The sequence below is a fragment of the Mus musculus genome, chromosome 10, assembly GCF_000001635.26.
Source record: "Mus musculus strain C57BL/6J chromosome 10, GRCm38.p6 C57BL/6J".
Taxonomy (NCBI): Eukaryota; Metazoa; Chordata; class Mammalia; order Rodentia; family Muridae; genus Mus; species Mus musculus.
The window spans coordinates 116,659,086-116,683,525 of NC_000076.6; the positions used below are offsets into that span (position 1 = coordinate 116,659,086).

Below are 24,440 nucleotides of genomic sequence, written 5' to 3' on the forward strand. Positions count from 1 at the left end.
TGTAATAAAAATATATAAAAAAAGAAGTCTGTAAGAAATGGGGAAAGAGCAGTATTAGTAGGAATGTAGATTAAGAAAGTATCTTTACTTAAAAAAAATGATTTATTTATTCATTTTATGTATATGAGTACACTGTAGCTGTCTCAGGCACACCAGAAGAGGGCATCGAATCCCATTATAGATGGTTGTGACCCACCATGTGGTTGCTGGGAATTGAACTCAGGACCTTCAGAAGAGCAGTCAGTGCTCTTAAATTAACCACTGAGCCATCTCACCAGTTCCCCCCGCCCCGGAAGTTTATTTCTTAAGCAAACCAATTGTAGTCTAAACATATGCCAGTAGGAAGGAGAGCTCCCCGTGGTGAGATGGTAAGAGGTGGCAGCAAGAGTTGGAAGAGATGAAGGAGCCAAGCCCATGAACCCAGGGGAGTCACTGGCCATGTGGATAAGGACGGGAGTCTGGCCGTCCAAGAAGAAATGTTTGTGAGTGGATGAGAAGTTCAGGGGAACGGTGAGTAGTCACTTCAGGTTTATTATAAGCTAGGTAAGTCATCTGCAAAGAGTAACGGTAGCAATAAAGGTCCCTACAGATGTCCGTGAAGACTGAGAACCAGTGTGTAAGGAATAGAGAGAACTGTACAGAGACAGCAGCAGGAATACTGAGCATGGCAGAGATGCAGAAGCAGCTGGAGGTGGACTCACCGTAGTCAGCCCAAATGCGTCTTACATTTGTTTGTTAATTTTTATTAGTTCTTTGGGTTTTGTATAATAGATTTTGCTTATATTCACCCCTCTGAACTCTTCCCAGATCCCTTCTTACACATACATACACACACACACATATACATATATATACATATATGTGCATGCATGTGAGTGCATGTGTGTGTGTCTTTTAAAAAACCCTCTAGATCAGTTTGTGCTTTGTATTTTAATTTGCTTCTCCTACTTTCCTTAAAAACTCTCCAACAGTCAACACACATTCACTTATTAAAAGCCAAGGGAGATAGGTCAAGACTTTATTGATAATTTCTTTGCGTATGCACTTCATTAATATTTGAAGCTAGCACACAAAGCAATGGGTTTCATTATGGCGTGTCTTACCTGTGTGCCACTATACTGTGTTCCAGTCACCCTCCCCACCTGGCCTGCTTGGTGCTCCCCCACAGACGAATCCCCTTCCTTTTTTTCATTGTCCTTCCTCTTCTTCGATGTGAAAAATTTCTCCTATATCACATATTAATCTTGATATTTTGTAAACTCAGCTGTAAAGCGCCATTCTGGGTTATAAGCAGCGCTCTGTTCCTCGGTGAGAAGGCTCAAGCATAACCTGTATAATTAGCTAAATCTCAGGTCCCCCTGTCACCTAAGACATGGTGAGAAGGCTTGGTCCGTCAGTGCTCTGTCGACAGCAAGTGTACAAAACTTCACTTAAGATTTCTCTGAGTTCCTTGTGATCTCGACGGTCAATTTTGACTCTGGTCATTCACCATGCCATTTATAATAAGACTCTTTTATACCATGGTAACCCAGTTAGGGATTTTAATATTTTTTCCCTAATAGTTATTAAAACCATTCATGGATACTACTTTGCTAAAAGTTGATAATATGCAAGGATTTGTATTACATCATACTAATGGGAAAGAGTCTGACGTCATCTTCTTGCACTTTCTTTGCAAGGTTTTAGTTTTCCTAGAGTGTTAGTGGTGGTGTAACTTAAGTCTCTGCGTCTGCTACATTCAGACCGAGGAACATCCTAGCCTACTCAAACCCAGTAGAGTGCTCATGAAGACAAATTTTTTTTGTTTTTTTTTTTACTTGTAAAGGATACTAGGGGCTGGGAAGATGGCTCAGCAGTTAGAAGGGCTGCTGCTCTTGCACAGGATTTGAATTTGTTTACCAGCACTTGTGTGTATGTGTGTGTGCATGTGTATGTGTGCATGTGTGTGGTGTGTATATGTGTGTGCATGTGTGTGTATGTGCATGTGTGTACATGTGTGTACATGTGTGTTTATGTGTGTGTATGTGTGTACATGTGTATGTGTGTGTGCATGTATATGTGTAGGGGTGTGTGTGTGTGCTTGCGCACACACTCATACTCTCCTATAACTCTAGCTCCAGGGACTACAATACCCTCTCCCAGACTCCACGGGCATCTGAACTCACATGCACACATTTTCCCATACACACATACACATAATTAAAAAACAAAAAAAGTCTATAAAAAGAAATGTGAATGCTAGACACAATGACATTGCATCTGAGTTGGAAGAAAGCTAGAGCTCCTAATTCCTGTATTTTAATAAAATGTGTTCCGATGAGTAATGAGTTCTGCAGCTTTTATACGCTTGAGGTTCATTTTCAATCCTTTCGTATAAATGTTATCGACTACAACACATCTCGGCTTTTCAAAGATTATGTGTTTCCTTATGTACCAAAGTTGCATCACTTTTCAATGTTTTAATTTAAACTGTAGTATTAATTTGTCAACTATTTTAGCATAATGTCTTAAATATTCCAAAAATATCTATGTCAGACTTACTAATCCTCTCTACAAAGTGTAAAATCTTGTTTTAGTAACTGCTATTCATCACTTCCACTAGGGTGAGTGGGGACTTCCCCTGACAAAGGCAATATAAAGTCCTAAGACTACGACTGTTCATGAAGCTGGTGCAGGGGGCACTGGGCAGGAAATCAAGTAAGTTCTGGCTTATGGCATTTAACCTGCTACCAGCTATGGCTTGAGTTAGGTGCAAGCTAACCATTCACAACTGAATTGTGGACAGTAAGTACTATTTACTGAGTAGCTTTTCTATTCCAAGTACTGAGGTTGCTATTCACAAACAGAATCTTCTTTGATTCTCATAACAAGCAATGTGAATCTCAGTGACCTGCACAGCTTTGGGGTCGACCTGACTGGGATGACAGAGGACGGAGTAATGAGTGACCCACAGAAAAGCTAGGTTCAAGTGGGCCCCGTGTTTTGATGGATGTACCAGCAGCTCAGAAACTCAGCACAGGAGACTGTCAGCTAGCCTTGGTAGAGGTAGTGTCTCAGGCTTCCCCTGTCTCTGATTAATGTACGGAGTTGGACCAGGGGGAGTGCCTTGCCATTCCCACGGATCTGAGATAGTGGGGTCCTTGACCGAGCAATGCTCACGCCAACAGTCCACATGCGCTCAGGACTCCAGCTGCCGCTTCTGTGAAGAGGAAATGAAGATGCTGATGCGGATGAAGGGAACTGGGGTGACCCAGAAGAGTTCTAAACACTGGCATCTCTAACATAAGGGTGTTCTGTCAGACATGTTTGTACAGGAGATGCTTGGTAAGCTCTGAGTTTGGGGATGAGGGGATGACATCACCCGCTTTGGGCTTTATAGCAGAGATTAAGGTTGCGCCAAGCCCAGGTTATTAATACAGGAGTAATTATATCGTCCTCACCTTGCTATTATTTTTTCTTTTCTGAGAGTGAAAGAGTTTAATTGGGGTTATTTGCATGAGCATGGGTGAAGAGCTCTTTATAGAACGTGAGCAACTCACCAGTGGCGATACCGCTGAAGAAAATATTCATTCCTCACTAAGCAGCCATTAGCCACCTATATGTCATCGGGGGTTGGTGAGATTAATGAGACTCCTCTCCCTTCCACCATGGGATGCTGTGAGCCCAGTCGTGGGCAGGTCTCGTTCAGATAACCATGACCCTTAAGAGTTCAAGAGAGCAGCTACCGTGCCATGCACAGAAGACAGCTTCCCACAGCACTCCTGCCTTTCTTTGGGCTCCTGTATATTTTTTCTGCTCCCCTTTCTGTGATGTTCACTGAGCCTTGGAGAGGGTGATATTCGCGCCTCACTTCCGGCTGAGTATTCAGCAATCAACGACTCCCCAGGGCTTCTGCCAGTTATGATCTCTGTAGTAACCACCACCCACTGCAAATAGAAGCTTCTCTGACCGAGGCTGACAGTACCATGGATCTGCGGGTCCCCTTGCTACCTTTTCGAGCACCGAGCCCCGTAGCTGATAGAGCCGCACTAAGGGAATGAATACAATCCGGAACATTGCGAAGCTTACCTTGTAGGGATGGACATAAACAAATGGACAGATGCTGGCGGGCAGGTGGTGATCGTTCCATGCAGAGCACGTGATGGCTCTGTGGGAGATTAAAACTTTCACTTAGGTGGTCAAGGAAGGTTTTAATCACAAGACAAAAGCTGATCTGACCCTCAAGAACTCTGAGGAAGTCAAAGGCCGGAAGGGGTTTCAGAAAAGCATTTCGTGCAGAGAAAGTAACTATCAGGGAAGTGGGTTTGATTCTTAAATCCAGCTGACCTGGTTTCTAAGCCTAGGCTGTTTCAGATTTGGTAATATTTTGGAGAATGAAAAGATTGCCAGTTGGTCTAAAAATATGCCCGATTCTTTTTTGTATTTAAGTTCTCAGTGGTCCAATCTGCTTCCAACATCCCACCATGAATATATTGAGTAGCTCCTTGTATGGAGGAGTCTTTGTTCTCAGGTCTTAGAGAAAGACATTTCTCTAACTCTAGTAGGTTTACAAAGAGAGCTACAAGGCTCCTCCTACATATTTATAGGAATTCATTTACATATTTAATGTGGTACTGTGACTTTGCAACTTTTTTGCATTAAGAGAGTAAACCCTTCTCCACATCTTTGAATCTGGGGTGGGCTTGCGCCTTGCTTTAACCGATACTTCAGCGGAAGTAACAGGCAGGGACTCTGTGTTTAGACATCATGGAGTCCGTGAAACGTTTGCTTCTAGAATGCTATCACCATATAAAATATATAAAATCCTTCAGCCACCAAGCTCCTTGAGAATGAGAGCCCAGATGAGACACAGACACAGCCAAAACCACAAGTGTGTGTGTGTGTGTGTGTGTGCGTGTGAGTGTGCGTGTGCGTGTGCGTGTGCGTGTGTGTGTGTGTGTTGCATGCATTTGAATGTATGTGCTTTGGTCTTCTTTCCTCCTGCTTTCCCCCTAAGCTGCTGTGTAAGCATATGAAATGAGTTCCTATGGTTTGTTGATGTCTTGCATCCATTCTGAGTATGATAGGCATCTCACACTAACCAGGACTTAGTTACCTGCAACAGGATCTCCAGTTCTCCCATTTCCCCAGGACCTCAATGTGGCCAGTTCAAATCTTCTATACCTTCTTCTGATAAACACGTCCTTGTGAAGCAGCTAGATACAAGTTCGTTGACCTACTCCGCTGGCCTCTACCTCCTTCCTGGACTGTGTAGATAAGCCACAGTGACCACATCACTCACAGTGTGGGCCCACAGAACTCATACTTTCTTGCTATAGATCCATCTGCTAGCATTTCCTGTAGAAAACCTACTTAACTAACACCCTGACCCCAATAATGGCTTGGGTCCCGTATGTATGTATGTATGTATGTATGTATGTATGTATGTATGTATGCATGTATGTGTGTGTGTATGTATGTATGTATGTATGTACGTATGATGTATGTATGTGTGTATGCATGTGTGTGTGTGTGTATGTATGTATGTATGTACATATGATGTATGTATGTGTGTATGTCTCTTGCTTTCCATCTGCAGGTTCAGTGTGCATGTCCTTCGTGGCTCCCCTCTTTCTGCTGGCTCTACCAAACATGGTACCTCTTGTGAGAATTCTTCCCCTGGAGTTACATAGCAAAGTCATCCCTGTCCTTATAAGGTGTCAATGACAGACCAAACTACAGTACCCTGGGGGAAACAGTGAGTTTATTGGGCTTTCTTACAGAGCATGGGCAAGGAGTTACTGGCAGGAGCATGGGTTACCTCAAAACAGTAGCACTGGAAAGTTTTCACCCAGGCTAGAGGAAAAGCGGCTCTTCAGTTACTCTTCCCCCCTTCCAACAGCCCTGGAGACCTCAAGACTCCAAGGCCATGTGCGATCAGTGCAAATTATATACACGTGGCTGGGAGGAGAGACTGGAATCTTAGGAAGAGTCCAATGGCCCTTGTTACCCTCTTCTTCTGTATGGGAATATGTCAACAGTCACCAAGGCCACTTCTGATGGCCTCAAGCCATCAGGCACAGGTGATCTGATGGAGATGTAGGCTGTCTTGCTCAGAGGACCACCATCTAGAACAGTATCTTCTTCCTTCCCGCATCTGTAAGTTACACAACCATCCCTGATATTCACGTGTATTGTTCTGCCTCCTCTGTCTCACCTGACCAGTGCACTGGTAACTGTCTTGGCAGGAAGGAGCTAAATTAGGTCAGACACAAGTTACAAGTGTGTCTGCCAGTATAAATAAGGTTCTCATGGGAAGGATGCCTAGTCACAGGTAGGACATGTAGGCACTAGCCCATGTACCAGAATAAAAACCATCCCATGAAGAAGGCACACTGTAACCACCATGACTACCTGCCCTGGGGGCCTGTCAGAACAGGGCTAAGACTAGGACCACTTCCCAGAGCTAGACCTCAAGAGCAGATCAGAAAGAATTTATGGAGCATGTTAGCTGCAATATGTAAGAATGCTGTTTGTGTCTGTAGGTCGTTTGAAAACCTGTTGACCTCACTAACTTATTGAGAGGGGCAAATTTCACCTCTTTACCTTTCCCTACCTTCTAAACCATTTTTTTAAATGAATGGAAAACCCAATATATCTGCTGACTTCCACATCTTTTATTCTTGGTGACAAGAAAAATCAATTTCATCTTGTGTTCTTTCAGGATTGGTCAACCCAGCTTCCACTGCCTTGCCACACTTGGTTACCTGTTATAGAGTTTTCCATCTTTAAATTTCTGTTTCTGATCTAGATAGAGGAATTTTAAGTTAGTAAATATTACTGGATACTAAAGAAAATACAAGTTGAATAACTGTGATTTTAAAAATATGGAAGATAACACCATAGATATTTCTGCGTCAGACCTTATGTGACTGGCTACAATTTAACCATGAGCACTTCCATGGTACTATGTAAAATTTCCTTTAGCATATGTGCAGATGGAGAATATAGAATATAAATGAGTTTTATATTTAGGCTTGGGTGTCATGCCAATAAATATATGCAAATATTACAAAATCTGAAAGGAAATTGCTGAACATTTTCATTAATAAGCAATTTGGATAAAGGGATGCAAATGCAAAAATTGCCATTTTTTTTGTAACGGTGTACTTTAAAAAGCTAAGTCTTAAACTAAAGAACATTTCTTCCCAAACATAGTTCTTCCCACTGTTATTAAGCCTGATTTTCATCATTGATCAAAAGTAGAATAGCTTGTATAAAAATCCTGGCTATTAGCTTTATATTAACAGCCTATAATCACTATAATGCACTAATATATACTTCTTTGTAAAATTCCAATATATGCATTGCCAATTAGTGTGACTTTTGGTCAGCCTTTACCCACATCTAAATCAAGTTATTACTCTATGCTTGTCAAATAACTCTTTCCATATGATTGTCTGAACTAGTAGTACTATTGTTTTGTTGTTAAGAGGTTTAAAATACTTACCACTAAAGACTGGATGTTGTATATGTTGGCAAGAATTAGAAATTCACTGAATTAGGTCCCAATAGAAAAATTAATCAAATAAAAATCAGCACCTCAGGGCCTTTTCTATATGGATTCAGGACACACCAGCTCGTGTGCAGTTTCTAGGCCATGTCATGTGGGTTTCTCCACGCACTTTGGCAATGCTGTTACACTTTCCTGTGATTCTCAATTTTCTCTATTACTTTAATCTGTTCTGACTTCCTAATGAACCAGCACAGTGGCTATGTGGTGTTTCAGGTCATTCTTTTGCAAATCATCTTTGCCAGGATCCAGATGAATTGTTACAGCTTTTCATGCTTTCTCTAGGCTTCTCTGCTCCCACAGAGCTTGGCATTTATCTTTAATATGGGCTCACTTCATTGCATTATTGTGCTTATAAATTGCTGTTCCCTACCATTGTGCACTTTTCCATGCATTACACACTTGGCATCTAGAGGTGAGGGGTACATGTGTGTCATCAAACACGTCATAGTATCAGTCACTATGACTCACCTTACTCCAAAGTTTCTCAGTTCTTCAGCTATCCATTAACTATCCAATTCATCCAATCACTCCTCCTATGTCATCCTCTTTATGCCATAAAGACATACATCTCTTTTATCTACATGCTTATTCCATTATTTTATCCATCTAGCCCTTATATCCTCTTTGTCCATCCCACCCATCCATCCATCCATCCATCCATCTATCCATCCATCCATCCATCCATCCATCCATCCATCCATCCATCCATTTATCCATCCATCCATTTATCCATCCATCCATTTATCCATCCATCCATTTATTCATCCATCCATCCATCCATCCATCCATCCATCCACCCACCCACCCACCCATTTACTTATATATCCATCCATCCATCCATCCATCCATCCATTTACTTATATATCCATCCATCCATCCATCCATCCATCCATCCATCCATCCATTTACTTATATATCCATCCATCCATCCATTTATTCATCCATCCATCCATTCATCCATTTACTTATATATCCATCCATTCATCCATTTATCCATTCATCCATCTCTTCATTCCTCCCTCCCTCCCTCCCTCCCTCCCTCCATCCATCCATCCATCCTTTTTGTCCTATTCATTTATATATGCATCCAGAAAAACACTTACTCTGACTCAGTGATTGCACTATGCATACAAATGAGAAAGATATGACTTCTAGTGGCAAGAAACTTAAAAAGAGGAAATGACTTATTTCATTCATTTATCCATCCATCCATCCATCCATTGAGAAAATATAAACAACTTACCTGTTTTGTACTATCAAAGTAAGAAGCTATAATATTATTCTTAACTACATTTTATTTATTTTTCTAAAATTCAATAATAGATTGTTTACCTAGTGGAATAATATTTTACCTTTTTAGGAAATTTAGCATTGCATATCAATTTTTCTTGCTCTAGGCATAGCACTAAGCTTTGGCGGTAAAAATAAGCCTGTTTTCCCTATTAACTTAGTGGACTTTTAAAGCTCAGTTATTACATGTAATTTTCTCTGTTTAAATAACAGAAAAAATATATTAGCATATTTGTGCACTGACGATTTGTAAATGCCATCAGTAAATAGCTACTCTAATAAATAGAATTTTAATCTTGGATAAAAACATCTTTGGAATGTATATCATCACAGAGGTCCTCCTACATGTGGGAAAGGGCAGGCTTTGGCTTTCTGGCAAACAGTATGACTTCGGGAATTGTGAGAAGCCACACTGGCAGGCTGTGTGTGAACACAGGCACACTAGAAAGTGTGATTTCCTGAGAGTTAGATCCTGACGGATGAGGTGAGCAGTTTGTTCCTGGGCGAGGCCCAGCGGGACTCAAGTTTCCATCAGGATTCACAGAGGCCCTGCTTCTGCCTTGAATAGGATTCCATCTTTGAACTCAACCTCAGAGAAGCATGAAACCCGTGCCTTGGAAACGTTATTGTATCTGTAGATGGTTGTCATAATTTAGAGGGTTACGGGGTTCAAGAACTCCAAGCTCTATTGCATTCAGTTTTGTTTCCATCCAGGGTGACTTTAACTCCTGGACTCAAGAGATCTTCCTAACCCAACCTCCCTCTGAATTCTGAGACTACAGGCACACACCTGGAAAATGTGAATAATAATAATCTAAATAGTTTTTAAAGTTATCGCAAGAGCCAAGAATGGTATCACACACCTCTATTACCATGATTAAGGAGACGGAGTCAATGGGGTCAGGAGTTCGAGGTCAAACCTGACTATATAGCAAGGTAGCAGTCAGGTTGGGATGCATAAGACTGTTCAAAAACAAAAACCACGCATGTCCATCATCAACAGAAAAACTTTATTGCATTGCATTGCCTGTCCAACATGAGGATGAAGTTAGGTGTACACGTTTAGCCTCTATTAGGTAGGCTTGTTCTCACAAGCCCTTGACTGTCTTCTGCTAATGAATGAAGCATATCTAGGCAGGCGTGATGATGCATGCCTGTAATCCCAGAATTTAGGAGGCTGAGGCAAGAGGCTCACAAATTTGAGATCAGCCTTGGCTGCACAGAGATACCTTGTCTCAAGAGATGAAACAAAGGCAGTATTTGTGTGTGCGATTTCGTTTCTCTTCTCTAGACTTAAGTGTTCTCCCTGTTGAGCATCTTGTGTTAAAAAGCAAAGTACACTTAAGATGCTATCTGCTTTCCCTTTCTTCTGATACGTTGTTTATATATTTTAATGAAACCTTGAAACATGAAACAATTTGCTCCTCTAATTTTACTGTCAAAACTTTTTAAGTATCTTAGTTTTTTTTAAGACTGTGTTTTGTAAGATGTTACATTTCTTGTATTTTTGTTTTTGCTTTTATCAACTAGAGCAGACTTAGTGATAGAATTGAAGTTATCTGTGCCTTTTGGGGATATATGAAAAACCATATATGTTGCAAATATATATTTTAAGATTTCATACTTACTAATTTGTTTACTGTGTGTATGAGAGGGAGAGGAAGATAGAGAGACAGAGACAGAGACAGAGACAGACAGAGAGACAGACATAGCCAAAGAGAAACATACACACACACAGCCCTTGGCAAACATGTGGAGGTCAGAGGATAACTTGGAGGTGTGAGTTCTCCCCTTTGAAGCCACGAGGGTTTCAGGGACTGAACTCAGGTCATCCAACTTGGTGGCAAGCACCTTTACCCACTGAGCCATTTCATCAGCCCTGTAAAAATATATTTACCAACAAGAAAAGCCCCACAGCTAAAAGACGGTGTAAAACAGTTCATTTGAAACTTTATTTTGTAAAAACAAAACAAAACAAAACAAAAAAACGAGTCATTATTTTATTCTGTATTTGCTCCAGGTGATGGTTTGTATATCCTTGGACCAGGGAGTGGCACCATCTGAAGGTGTGGCCTTGTTGGAATAGGTGTGACCTGGTTGGAATGGGTGTGTCACTGTGGGTGTGGGCATAAGATCCTCACCCTAGTTGCCTGGAAGTCAGCCTTCCACTAGCAGCCTTTGGATGAAGACATAGAACTCTCAGCTCCTCCTGCGCCATGCCTGCCTGGATACTGCCATGCTCCCACCTTGATGATAATGGACTGAACCTCTGAACCTGTAAGCCAGCCCCAATTAAATGTTGTTTTTTATAAGACTTGCCTTGGTCATGGTGTCTGTTCACAGCAGTAAAACCCTAATTAAGACACTCCAGTTAAAAGGCTGGTGTGATGGTTAGAGGATAGAAGTGCTTGCCACACAGGCCTGGTGACCTGCTAGATCCCTAGAACCTGTGTGAAGGTGGAAGGAGAGAAACAGCCTCCCAAAGCTTCCCTTTGACCTCTCATACAAACCACTGTGTCCTGCCCCCCACAACACAGAACAACAACAAATATTTCTATTATTTATTTATTTATTTATTTATTTATTTATTTATTTATTTATTTAAGTTTCTTAAATTTTTATTATTTAAATGCATTTTATATGCTAAACATATTAATAATTTTGAGTATTTTGAGAATCAAATAATACATAAAAATTTGTTTAACTTTTATATTCATATCCTTTCTCTCTTTTTTATTTATTAATAAAGATATTATTTTAAAAAGATTAGGTCTACATTGCATAGGAAAGTAGAGAAATGGAATATTATTTTTTTTATATTGTTCTTTTTTTTAAAGATTTATTTTGTATTATATGTAAGTACACTGTAGCTGTCTTCAGACACACCAGAAGAGGGCATCAGATCTCATTACAGATGGTTGTGAGCCACCATGTGGTTGCTGGGATTTGAATTCAGGACCTTCAGAAGAACAGTCAGTGCTCTTACCTGCTGAGCCATTTCGCCAGCCCATATTGTTCTTTTTTAAATGTTCTTTTTTTAAAAAAGATGTATTTATTTACTTATTTATTTATTTATTTATTTATTTATTATATGTAAGTACATTGTAGCTGTCTTCAGACACTTCAGGAGAGGGTGTCAGTTCTCATTACAGATGGTAGTGAGCCACCATGTGGTTGCTGGGATTTGAACTCAGGACCTTCAGAAGAGCAGTCAGTGCTCTTAACCACTGAGCCATCTCTCCAGTCCCCATTCATATCCTTTCATACCCTAAAAATATCACTAATGAACATTTAATAGGATCCAATACTATACATTATTTTTAAATTGATTAAATTAAGGCTCAAATAGGTGGATGATTTTTATATTCTTAAAATTGTACACAACGCCATTTCTCTTTTCTTTGATGTTCTGTTACCAATTCTCACGAAGAAAGCTGAATAGCACAGCACATTAGTTCCCAAGACTATAATAACAGTTGTTGTTACAAAATATAACCTATCAATTTATCTCTTGACAGTCCAAGGCCACATTCTCTAGGAAATATAATAAAGGAATTAATAATATGATATCCTTATTTCACGAGAAAAGCATGTTCACTCCTTAAAGTACTTACATTAGACCAGTGGTTCTCAGCTTTCCTAATCCTTTGACCTTTCAGTGCAGTTCCTCATGTTAGGGTGACTGACAACCATGAGATTATCACATTGCTACTTCCATAACTGTGACTGTGCTGCTGTTATGAATCGTGGTGTAAATAAACAGGATCTCTGTTATGTGTCCCCAAAGGGGTTGAGTCCCACAAGTTGAGAACCCACTGATTCATCGTGATCTGCATAAATAAGCTGTTATTAACAATAATACTAATTTTTTAATTATAATTTTTCTAAATTCTTCTCTCAGTAGTAATGTGGAGCTCCTTGCTGGCGTTCTTCTCTGTATCTCTTGGTGGAACCTACCATCCAGAGACTGAGCCAGAACAAGAAACTGACATGCCTGAGGCTGCGCACCTTAAACAATCTTTCTTAAGCCAAAAGCATGACAATGTCTGAACAGGCCAGGTGTGTATGGTGCATCTGACCCTAGCTGGACTAGGTAACGGCTGGTATTCATTTCTGCATGTGTCTCATCTGCCTTTGCTATTACTTTCCTTGGTCTCCATTTAGCGTACTGGGAGTCTATAAACAGAACAGCACATTATCAACACGTGATAACCATGGTCTTCATGCACAAACTAATTCTGCACACAACATCTTCAAATGTTAGGATGAAGTATGCCCAAGATGTTGTGATAACATGAGAAGAGATACTTTGTGTGTGTGCGCGTGTGCGTGAGAGAGAGAGAGAGAGAGAGAGAGAGAGAGAGAGAGAGAGAGAGAATAAGTCTCCAGCATCCTATGAACTTTCAGGGAGAGAGATGAGAGAGCAATTTGACCAATTTGACATCTTAGGATCAGTAGGAAATAACAAAGTAACCCAGGAAAAAGGAACAGGGACAGGTGTTTAAGAGGAAATCACTTAGAAAAATGTGGAAGAGAAGTCAGATAATGACGCTGTGCGAAACTTACTTGAATTAAGAGGACTTAAAAAATGGCCGAAGAGACACAGCATCTCTGTAGCTTTTCTTTCTAAGGAAAATATCACCAACATTATGAGAAGGTAGATTCTTCTCAAAGCTTTGAAAGTATAGTCACAGTCTCCCACTATTTTTCATCTCTCAGGATTCATGCCCACCATTTCCCATATGTTTGTCTGTTTGCCGTGACTACCAACCAGCAGTCCATGTTTCTTTGTATCTAATTGTTGCAGCCTCTCCAGACTGCTTTTCCTGATACTATCTTTCTTTTTTCTTTTCTCTTTTGGTTTTTCCATTTTTCTTTCACTTCCTTCCTACTTGCTTGTTTTCAGTTGCTTTTTTTTTTCTTTTGAGTTGACCCTGAAGACTATTTGTGATTACTTGCTGATGGTCTAAAGCGGTGGTCTCAGTCTTCCTAACTCTGAAGCCGGCTAATACAGGTTCTTGTGTTGTGGTGACCTCCCCTCCTCCCCCCAACCATACAGTTATTTTGTTGCTACTTCCTATCTTTAATTTTGCTACTGTTATGGATTGTAATATAAGTATCTGATGTGCAGGACATCTGGTATGCGATTCCTAAAAGGGTCATGACCCACAGGTTACAAACCACTGGTCTAGAAGAATCCATAGCATGGGAGAGTCAGCCTCAGGTCAAAATGTGCCTACATCCTGTCTCTGTCTCTGGCTAGGACTGACCTGTTGGCAGCCGCTTTTGTCATGGGAGGAGAAGAGCTCACTCCCTGTTACCAGCCATGTAATGCAATGGCTGACCACTTGATTAGCATACTGGTGGTTTAGAACTAGGAATACTGGTGGCAGAAGTACAGTATAGGAACTAAAGAATATTCTCTATTTCTTCCAGTATTTTGAAATTTAAACAACTATCTTTATATTTCACATAAAACACACACTTAAAGTTTCAAGGAGTTTTTTTTTTTTTGAAATTTCTTTTTTTTTTTTCTTGATTGAGTTTAAAATTAGAATACTGTGGCTCTCCTGTTATCCCCATTTTCCCCTAAGACAGGGTTAGGGTTTCTCTGTGTAGCCCTAGCTGTCCTGGAACTCACTCTCTAGACCATGCTGGCCTCAGAGATCCGCCTGCCTCTGGTGACTCTTGAGCACTGGGATTAAAGTACCATACCACACAGCCTTCCCTCCACAATGGTTACACCTGAGTTCTTCAGATGTTTTTCTCTATCAGTCAGTTTTCTCAACTGTGACAAAATACTCTGGAGAGTTCATTAAAGGAAGAAAACTGTGTTTGGGCTCAGGGCTTCAGACCACTCACTCTGACAAGGCAGGGAAGGAAGGCCCAGAGAGCAGCTGTGTAGACAGGCATAAGAGGTGAGCTCCCCGTGTGACAACCGAATTTGAAAACAGACCAAGGAGATTGAAAACAGGCTATGAAGACATACCCTTTTAATGTCTGCCTTTGTGACTCACCTCTGGCTACCAGACCCCATGTCCTGAAAGTTTCACACACACACACACACACACACACACACACACACACACACACACACAAAACAACACAACCAACTGTAGACACAAGTTCTGTGGGGACATTTCACACTCAAACTGTGATATCGGTAGTCATTCAACTACCTACACTAAATGACTATATTCCCTTTCAGGTTGTAAAAATGTGCTGCCTGGATTTCTATAATTCATACTCATTTCTTTCTGCAAAGAAACATGGCATAAATAAACAGAAAAAATATTCATTAAGCAGATATTTTAGACCATATTACACCAGGCATTTTTTTCCTGGTATAGCAATTATAAAAATAAATGCTATACTGTGGGAAAAGCGGTAAATCTTTTAATAATTGTCATGATATTGTATAGTTATAAAGAAAGATATGAAAGAAAGAATATTCACAGTGGGTATATGTGATGGTTTGAATGAAAATGCTCTCCCGCCCCTGCCCATAGGCTCAAAAAAAAAAAAGCTGTACTACTAGGAGGTGTGGCCTTGTTAGAGGAAGTATGTCACTGTGGGAGGTCTTTCAGATCTCAGATGCTCAAGCCACACCCAGTGTGACATCCACTTCCTGCTGCCTGCAGATCCGGATGTAGAACTCTCAGCTTCCTCTCCAGCACCACATCTGTCTGCTTGCCACCATGCTCCCTGCTATGACACTAGCAGACTAAACTGCTGAACTGTAAGCCAGCCCCAACTAAATGTTCTCCTTCATAAGAGTTCCTGTGGTCATAGTGTCTCCTCACAGCAGAGGAGGAAGCCTCCTTAAGAGTACCAGTCAGTAGGAAGATTTGGCCCTAAAGTGATTTCTCCTGCACAACAAAGTAGCTGTAAGAAGAAATCCACCTCACCCCTTTGAAGAACGAATCTGATTGTAGGCTAAGCTACTATAAGGTCAGAGACTCTGGAACAACCACAATTTACGGTTCCTGGGGACACCTTGCCCCCGTGACTGGGGGTTGGGCACAAGAGATAGCTAAAGAAAGGGACGTCTGTTAAAGACCCACTAAGAAGTACCAGTCATGGGAAAAACAGGCTGGTGGGGGGTACAGTGATTGGTCCCACGCTGTGTGGTAGGTGTTGAGGGTAGGTCTAACAATGTGGAGTTTAATCTGGGGGCAGGATCCGAGAGTGTGGAGACTAAAGAAAACAAATTTCTAACTTCCCACCACCCCTCCTTTTAGTACAAGACTCAGTGGTCTGTTTGATTCCCCAGCTCTTTGAGGCATTCATGGATAAACTCTGTCTGGGTTATTTGCCGTGGCCCTAGGGGCACAGACTGAAGGTCTAAGGGAGTGTATAAGAACTCGAGTTGCCTCCACACCACAAAAGAGAGCATTGCTGCCTTAGCTCTGGGCGAGACTACAAAGAACTTATGGGGTGATTGCAGCTTTGCCACGGGAGATGTACTCTTAACTGGTCCACTGGGAAACACGGGCGGAGCTCACTCTGCCTGTTAGCCTCAGTCTGCTTGGTGAGAGCAGGGAGAAAGGACCACTAGCTTCCTGTAGCCTACAGGTCCCTCCCAACAAAATACTCGAAAATGTTCTTGGTTAGAAGAAAGTCTTGATTTATTTATTATCTTTCGTACTTTCATTTGTTGTTATTTATCTCTATTCACCAATGACATTTTGTCTTTCACTGAAAAAAATCCTTTTTTCTTTCTCTGCTTAAAATTTTTTGCTTGAATTGTATTAATTTTGACCACGTATTTAACGTTTTAGCTTACTATATATGATTTTGCCTTTCCCTTTTTCTTTCTTTTTGGTTTTGTTAGTATAGTTGTTTTAAATTGATTTTTATCATATTTTTTGGCTGCTGCATGCACACACAGACACACACACATATGTAATATATTTTTCTATTTTAATTTTATTTGTAATTATTTTTTTTTCTTTTTTATCCTACAGGTCCTTTGGGTATATATTATGGCTTCCAGTTTAGTGTTTTTATGGGATTCCTGAGTGTGTGAACCCGTGGGTCTCTGCATCTGTTTCTATTTAGAGCAACAACCCAAAGGACAGGGTGTGTTTTCATGTTGTAGTTGTTATGGTAAATTAGCCCCTGCTCTCTGCGTGGTCCTGGAGAACAAGCCCTGATGGGCTTGTTCTCAGAGATCTTGAAGATCTTCAAGATCTTCAAGATCTCTGAAAATACGAAGCTTGAAAGACACTGAGCCGGACTAGCTCTAAGACAGACAAGACTGAAAGAATAAAATTAGGGACAAAAGGAGACACTACAGAAAACACCACGGGGATCCACTCAAACATCAGGGATATTTTAAAAAAGAATACACCCCAAACTGAAACATTTAGGAAAAAAGTGGACAAATTTCTAGACTTTTATATCAGGTACAAAGGTCAAGCCGAGATGGGTATTTAGACTTCTTGGTAGGTCAAACGTGATGAGACAGAATGAAAAGTCTCTCAATAAGAGAAGCTCAGGGCCAGATTAGCTCATGCCTAAATTATACCAGACAAAACAAAACAAAACTAATGGCAACACTTCTCAGACTAGTCTACCAAGTAGGGACAAAAGTCTTGCTTCCAAATGCACCCTACATAGACAGAGTCTTGTCCCATGTGTCTGTCAGCAGTTTTGCTTGTGTGTGTGTGTGTGTGTGTGTGTGTGTGTTTGTTATCACTGCAACAAATATTCTACATAAACAACTTGCACATAGAATTACTTCTTTTAAAAGGACCTATTATGTGCCGTGGCTTAGAGGGTTCAGTCCATCTAAGTAGCTCTACTCATGCTTGACCGTGGGAGGCAGATCATCTCAGTAGAAGGGCTTGACAAAGCCATGCTGTCACTTCATAATAGCCAGAAGTGGGAAGAGGAGTTGGAGAGAGAGGGGAGGGGGACAAGAATACAGAGAGATGGAGACAGAGACTCAAACAGGAAGGCGCCAGGTCAAAACACTCTTCAAGCTATGCCTATGACGAATTATTTAGGCACCTTTCTAAAATTTCTGGTGTTCTCCTAGAATAGCACCTCCAGCTGAGGAACAAGCCTTCCACATATGAGTTTGTGAAGGACACCACAACACCCTAATAAGGACACCACAAAAAAGGAACGTATAGGCCGAATCCTCCATGATCAGACATGATAGTCTTTAAGGACTTGAGTCTTTAAGCTCAGTGGTAAAGCAATTCCCAGCATGCCCAAGACCCTAGATTTGATCTCCACACATAGGCACACATATGTGCCCCCCCTTCATTTTCCACAAGCCCCCATGTACTGGCTAGTTTTGTGTCAACTTGACACAGCTGAAGTTATCACAGATAAAGGAGCTTCAGTTGAGGAAATGCCTCCATGAGATCCAACTGTAAGGCATTTTCTCAATTAGTGATCAAGGGGAAAGGCCCCTTGTGGGTGGGACCATCTCTGGGCTGGTAGTCTTGGTTCTATAAGAGAGCAGGCTGAGCAAGCCAGGGGAAGCAAGCCAATAAGTAACATCCCTCCATGGCCTCTGCATCAGCTCCTGCTTCCTGACCTGCTTGAGTTTCAGTCCTGACTTCCTTGGTGATGAACAGCAGTGTGGAATTATAAGCTGAATAAACCCTTTCCTCCCCAACTTGCTTCTTGGTCATGATGTTTGTGCAGGAATAGAAACCCTGACTAAGACCCCCCACCTGAATAAAAGAATTCCAAATTACCTCAATCGTACATTAAAAAGATTTTATTCAGTGATCAGATTAGGAACATTCAGTGTTGCAAATAAGTATAATCATAGATTTAAAAAAATCATATGATCAATAAGCAGGAAGTGAATAGATGTTTGCTGATAGAGGAAGGTAAGTCCTGAGGCAAGAGTCCTCTCGATTTATATGTGTGACTTGGATGTGACTGAACTACATGACTTCTAATTCCTTTGTCAACTCTAAAAAGAGATGTGTATGACCAGCCTTCTTTAGAAGTCTACTGAACTTAAACTCATACCCAGTGGAGTGAATTGGGGCTAAAGCACCCTTCCACAAATGATTTCCACGAATGCAAGTATCTAATCTGGTGTCTCAGCATGCCTTCAGCCTCTAGGCCCTGGGATCCGTTTAAGGTCATTTAAGTAGAGGCCACATCTGTGGTCTCTGCATTATATAACTAAGCTGTTTGTTCTTGTTGGATATTTGCCAACCATATGTTAGATCAAGGCCGGTTGAAACAGTCTCATTTTGAGAGACTAAATTGCAAGAGAAATTAGATCTGAAAGGAACACAGAAAGAGCCCAAGGAATTGGGACACCTGGGAGCCATTAGCAGTAATCAAGGCTTATCCTGTATGAAAACTTGGGAGGGAGATGAGCCCAGCGGAATATACATATATTTATGTCCATGTAAATTGATATATATGAAAATGGTATATGTATCAATATATACACCATATCTGTATACTCCAATATATGTTTGCATATATGTCTATTTAAGAAAGTGAATTTATAATTTGCTTTAAAAGTCTTGTTTTCTGTGGCAATTTTTACTTGTCATTCCTAACTTGAATCTTTCTGCTCTGTCTCAGAGAGAGAGTTTGATATATGGAAATAATCTTAGAATTTCACAGTCTTTGACATAGCAACGTCCATACAGAAGATTCAGATGAAGGCTGAATAATGACACTATTTAAAACAACAGATATGAATGCTCAACAGTTGCTGGAGAACTTAAGATGTTCCAAGACAGGTCTGTGAAGAATTTATGTCATTTTTTTTTGGCCAGTTATTTTGCATATAATATTTTTTAAAGATAGATTTATTTAATATATGTTTATGAATATACTGTAGCTGTCTTCAGACACACCAGAAGAGGGCATCAGATCCCATTACAGATGGTCGTGAGCCACCATGTGGTTGCTAGGATTGAACTCTGGACCTCTGGAAGAGCACTCAGTGCTCTTAACCACTGAGCCGTCTCTCCAGCCCTGCCTTAGTAACTCAGCTTTATAGATATCTTTACAATTATCATCCTGCAGGTTTCCCTTTGGAAGTTTGTGCAGCGTTCTACAGTTGCTCCCTCCAGCCCCTTTAACTCTCTCACTCCACCAACTTCCACTTCCCTTTAAACATAAGCCAAGAGCCTCTTCAAGCACACAACTCCATAGCACACACCAAAGCAGGAAGAGACCATCGTTACAGCTGGATGATTTCCTGTGATGGGAGCCACATCAAAGACTCTCTAGATGTCGTCATAGTTGATCCTCATGGGACTTTATAAATAGATACACTGATCTGCTTGTTTTCCTGATGAAGAAACTAAGTCTCTGAGATCATCGTCTTGTTTAAGGTGGTAGAAGACACCTACTAATAAAACTGGCATGTTACTTAAATCTACCTGACTCCGAGGACAGGTTTTGCACCATGTAAGAAGAATGAGAGGGTAACAGCCATACCTAAACAAAACTTTGAAGAAGATAAAAGTTAAAAGTCTTTTTTTTTTTTGTTCTGTGGCGGTTTGAATAAGAATGGCGTCCATAGGCTCGTAGATTTGAATGCTTAGGGAGTGGTCTTAGGACACTACTATGTCTTTGTTGAGGTAGGTGTGGCCTTGTTGGAGAAAATGTGTCACTGGGGTTTCAAATGCTCAAGCCAGGCCCAGCATCTCTCTCTTCCTGCTGCCTGCAGAGGCGGAGGTAGAACTCTCAGCCCCTTCTCCAGCACCAGGTCTGCCTGCCACCATGCTTCGCCATGATGCTAATGGACTAGACCTCTGAAATATAAGCCAGTCCCACTTAGATGTTTTCCTTGATAAGAGCTGCCATGGTTACAGTGTCCCTTCACAGCCATTTCTTCACAGTATAGATAAAGCTCCTTATATCTGTAGACTGTGGATACATTTCTTGCTAATAACAGATGATAGCTTAGCGTCCACATCTCTTGGTTCTGTCCATCTGGAGGTTTCATGACGCATTTAGTTTTCCATGATTCATATGAGATCCATATGAGGAAGCCGTTGATTTGGGATGGACTTTGGGAGAGTGTTGCTTTTCTTTGCTTTTCTTTTTTCTTTTCTTTTTTTTCTTTTTGTCCGTTTCTCTTTTTTTCGAGACAGGGTTTCTCTGTATAGCCCTGGCTGTCCTGGAGCTCACTCTGTAGACCAGGCTGGCCTCGAACTCAGAATTCTGCCTGCCTCTGTCTCCCAAGTGCTGGGATTAAAAGCGTGCGCCACCACTGCTCAAAGAGTGTTTCTTTTATATCCGGTAACATGACTTTCCTCTTCAGATGCAGTTCTTCTAAGGCAAGGCCACTAGTGACTAATGCTCATCACCCAGGAAATTCATCTTTCTATTCTTTAAAAGTATGTTTATTTTAAAAATTATTCATGGGCTGGTGAGATGGCTCAGCAGGTAAGAGCACCCCCGACTGCTCTTCCGAAGGTCCGGAGTTCAAATCCCAGCAACCACATGGTGGCTCACAACCATCCGTAACAAGATCTGACTCCCTCTTCTGGAGTGTCTGAAGACAGCTACAGTCTACTTACATATAATAAATAATAAATAAATCTTTAAAAATTATTCATACACTGTATTTTAACCATATTCTTTCCCCTCATACACTTGCTCCTGAATCATCCTACGTCATAGCTCTTTTCTCTCTTAAAAAATTTTTTTTAAAACAGAAAACAAAGAAAAAAGAAAAGAAAAAAAAAAGGAAAGAAAAAAGAAAATGAGAAGACAAGCATGGAGTGTTTTGACTTATCCAAATATTCCAAAACATGTAGCCTACCTGAGAGTGTAGTTAATTTACTGTCTAAGTCAGGGTTTCTATTCTTGCACAAAACATTATGACCAAGAAGCAAGTTGGGGAGGAAAAATTCAGCTTACAATTCCACATTGCTGTTCATCGCCAAAGGAAATCAGAGCTGGAACTCAAGCAGGTCAGGGAGCAGGAGCTGATACAGAGGCCATGGAGGGATGTTACTTACTGGCTTGCTTTCCCTGGCTTGCTCGGCCTGCTCTCTTATAGAACCCAAGACTACCAGCCCAGGGATGGCACCACCCACAATGGACTGGGCTCTCCCAGCTAGATCACTAATTGAGAAAATGCCTTACAGGTGGATCTCATGGAGGCACTTCCTCAAGGGAGGCTCCTTTCTCTGTGATAACTCCAGCTTGTGTCAAGTTGACACACAAAACCAGCCAGTACACCTACCTACTGTCTCTTCATTGAAGAAAACTGATCTTTCCCTCTGGGCATCTATGGATTGCAAACAGCTTCTTAGTTGGACGTGCTTCTTTGTGCCCACTTTTCCATCTCCGTGCTGGGGTGTTGTCTGGCTTGCACTTGTACAGATCTTGTGCATGCAGCCACAGCCTCTGTGAGTTCATGCCTGCATCACCCCTACTGTGCCTGCAAAATGTTGTTTCTTTAGAGTTAACCCCCACCTCCAGCTCTTACGATCTTTCTCCCTTCTCTGCTGCATAGATCCGTGAGCCTTGAGGAGGATGGTTTAATAAAGACATCCAAGTGAGGGCTGAGTACTCCAAAGACTGAGTCCTTCCTTAACATTGTCCAGTCATGTTTTTAATGTTAATTACTATCTACGGCAAGAACAGACTTCTCTAGTGGGGTGTGTGTGTGTGTCCACAATACACTGATCTCTGGGGCATTCTGTTCTAGCTCATGGAATGGGCTAGAAAAAGTGGTTGGTTACTCAGGTGATACTTGTGCCATTGTTGCTCCAGTCGGCATACCTTGCAATCAGGTCACTATTGTAGCTCACAGGTTTTGTAGCAGAACGACATTGATGAGTGCTTTCATGTTTTGGTAGCGTATAAAGTATCTTCGGCACTGTGAACACTAGTCAGGAGGGAGGAAGCTTCCTGTTGGGCACCAGCCAATTTACCCACGTTTGTTGATGTGAGTGAGTGCTGTTTTCTACAACATGGTCTTTCCACTAGGTTGTAGAAGGAAAAAAATAGCATTGGTAATCATCTGTGATATTTTAGGGGTCAATGGGACCCCTTTGGCCAATAACCAACCAGCTGTAACCCATTTCTAATCTGGGGTATAAAATGTATTTGCATACTTACTATTCAGGAAAAAAAAGCGCTTAATTGGGGACTTTAAAACCAGGCTTTGTATCTTTCTGAAACGTTATCAACAGACTCCCCCATACAATTCCAACCCCCAAATCTTAAAGTTCCCACTTACAGCTTTTTCTGAATAATCTGTTCTTTTAGTTAGGATTTCTGTCACTGTGATAAAACACCATGACTGAAAGCAATCTGTACAGAAAAAGGCAATTTCATCTTATTTTTTGAAAGATTTGTTTATTTATTTTATGTATATGAGTACACTGTAGCTGTACAGATAGTTGTGAGCCTTTATGTGGTTGCTGGGATTTGAACTCAGGACCTTTGGAAAAGCAGTCAGTGCTCGTACCCACTGAGCCATCTCACCAGCCCTCATCTTATGACTATATATGTATATGTTTATGTGTATGTGTATGTATATGTGTGTGTATATATACTATATATATGTGTGTGTATATATATACTATATATATGTGTGTGTGTATATATATATATATATATATATGTATATATATATATATATATATGTAACATTCTATCACTGAGGGAGCCCAAGGCAAAAACCTAAATACAGGAGCTTATGCAGAGGGCAGGGAAGGGTGCTGCTTAATGGTTTGCTCCTCATAGCTTGTTCAGCCTGCTTTCTTATAGCAACTTGGACCACTCTCCCAGAGGTGTCCACACTCACAATGGTCTGAGCCTTCTCACAACAGTCATCAACGAAGAAAATGCTCTACAGGCTTACCCACAGACCAATCTGACGGGGGTGTTTTCTCAACGGAGGTTCCCTCTTCTCAAATGACTCTAGATTGTAACAAGTTGACATAAAACTTGCCAAAACCTTTGCCTTATATGTTATTGCAAGTGATATGAAATTTATGAGGCTGATCTCATCTTTGCAATGATTTCATGTTGCACTGTTTTTAGGTATTTCTAGTAACTCTTTGTTTTAACTTTTAAAACGGAAAAGCATGTTACTCCTGGAAATGTTATTAAATGAAGCAAGAGTAGACCCAGTGTTTTTCATGCCTCTTCGTAGAACAGGCCCTGTGGAAGAGAGAGAGTAATGGTGAATTTAGGTTTTTATCTGTTTGACGACTTGTGCCTTATTCTCAAGTATGCCTGCCTCAGAAGAGCACCTGTCAAGTTTCTCATCGTGAACTCAGAGTCTCAGCCCAGAACTCAAGGCGATGTATTCAAGCCTTAACTCCTTAAGGTTGAGTCTGAGCCTCTGAGCTTGGCTACTTAAAATAATTATCATGTAGAAATAACAAAAAACATTTCTCATTAAGGTAGGGATAATTAGCATGGATTGTTTATTTCACTTTACTCTGAGACTGTAAGCTGGAATTCCCAGTAGCCCGAGTAGGAAAGGATAGGGAGGGCTGATGTTATCAGACCTGTGGATTTATGAAGTAATTCTGTGGGCATCATTTGACTAAGTATATGTTTTGCAAAACTAAGCTCCAGTCGCGCCACACCCAGAACGTTATCCAAGGGTGTGAGTTTCAAG

General features: G+C 41.0%; 1 long non-coding RNA gene across 1 annotated transcript; it reads left to right on the forward strand.

Annotated features, from left to right (window-relative positions):
* The first annotated feature begins 15,505 nt into the window (after positions 1-15,505).
* On the forward strand, positions 15,506-20,218 carry Gm26579 (predicted gene, 26579). Its single transcript, NR_152731.1, has 4 exons — positions 15,506-15,796; positions 16,813-16,927; positions 19,418-19,578; positions 19,868-20,218. It is a non-coding gene; the product is annotated as a predicted gene, 26579 (long non-coding RNA).
* Positions 20,219-24,440: the final 4,222 nt, after the last annotated feature.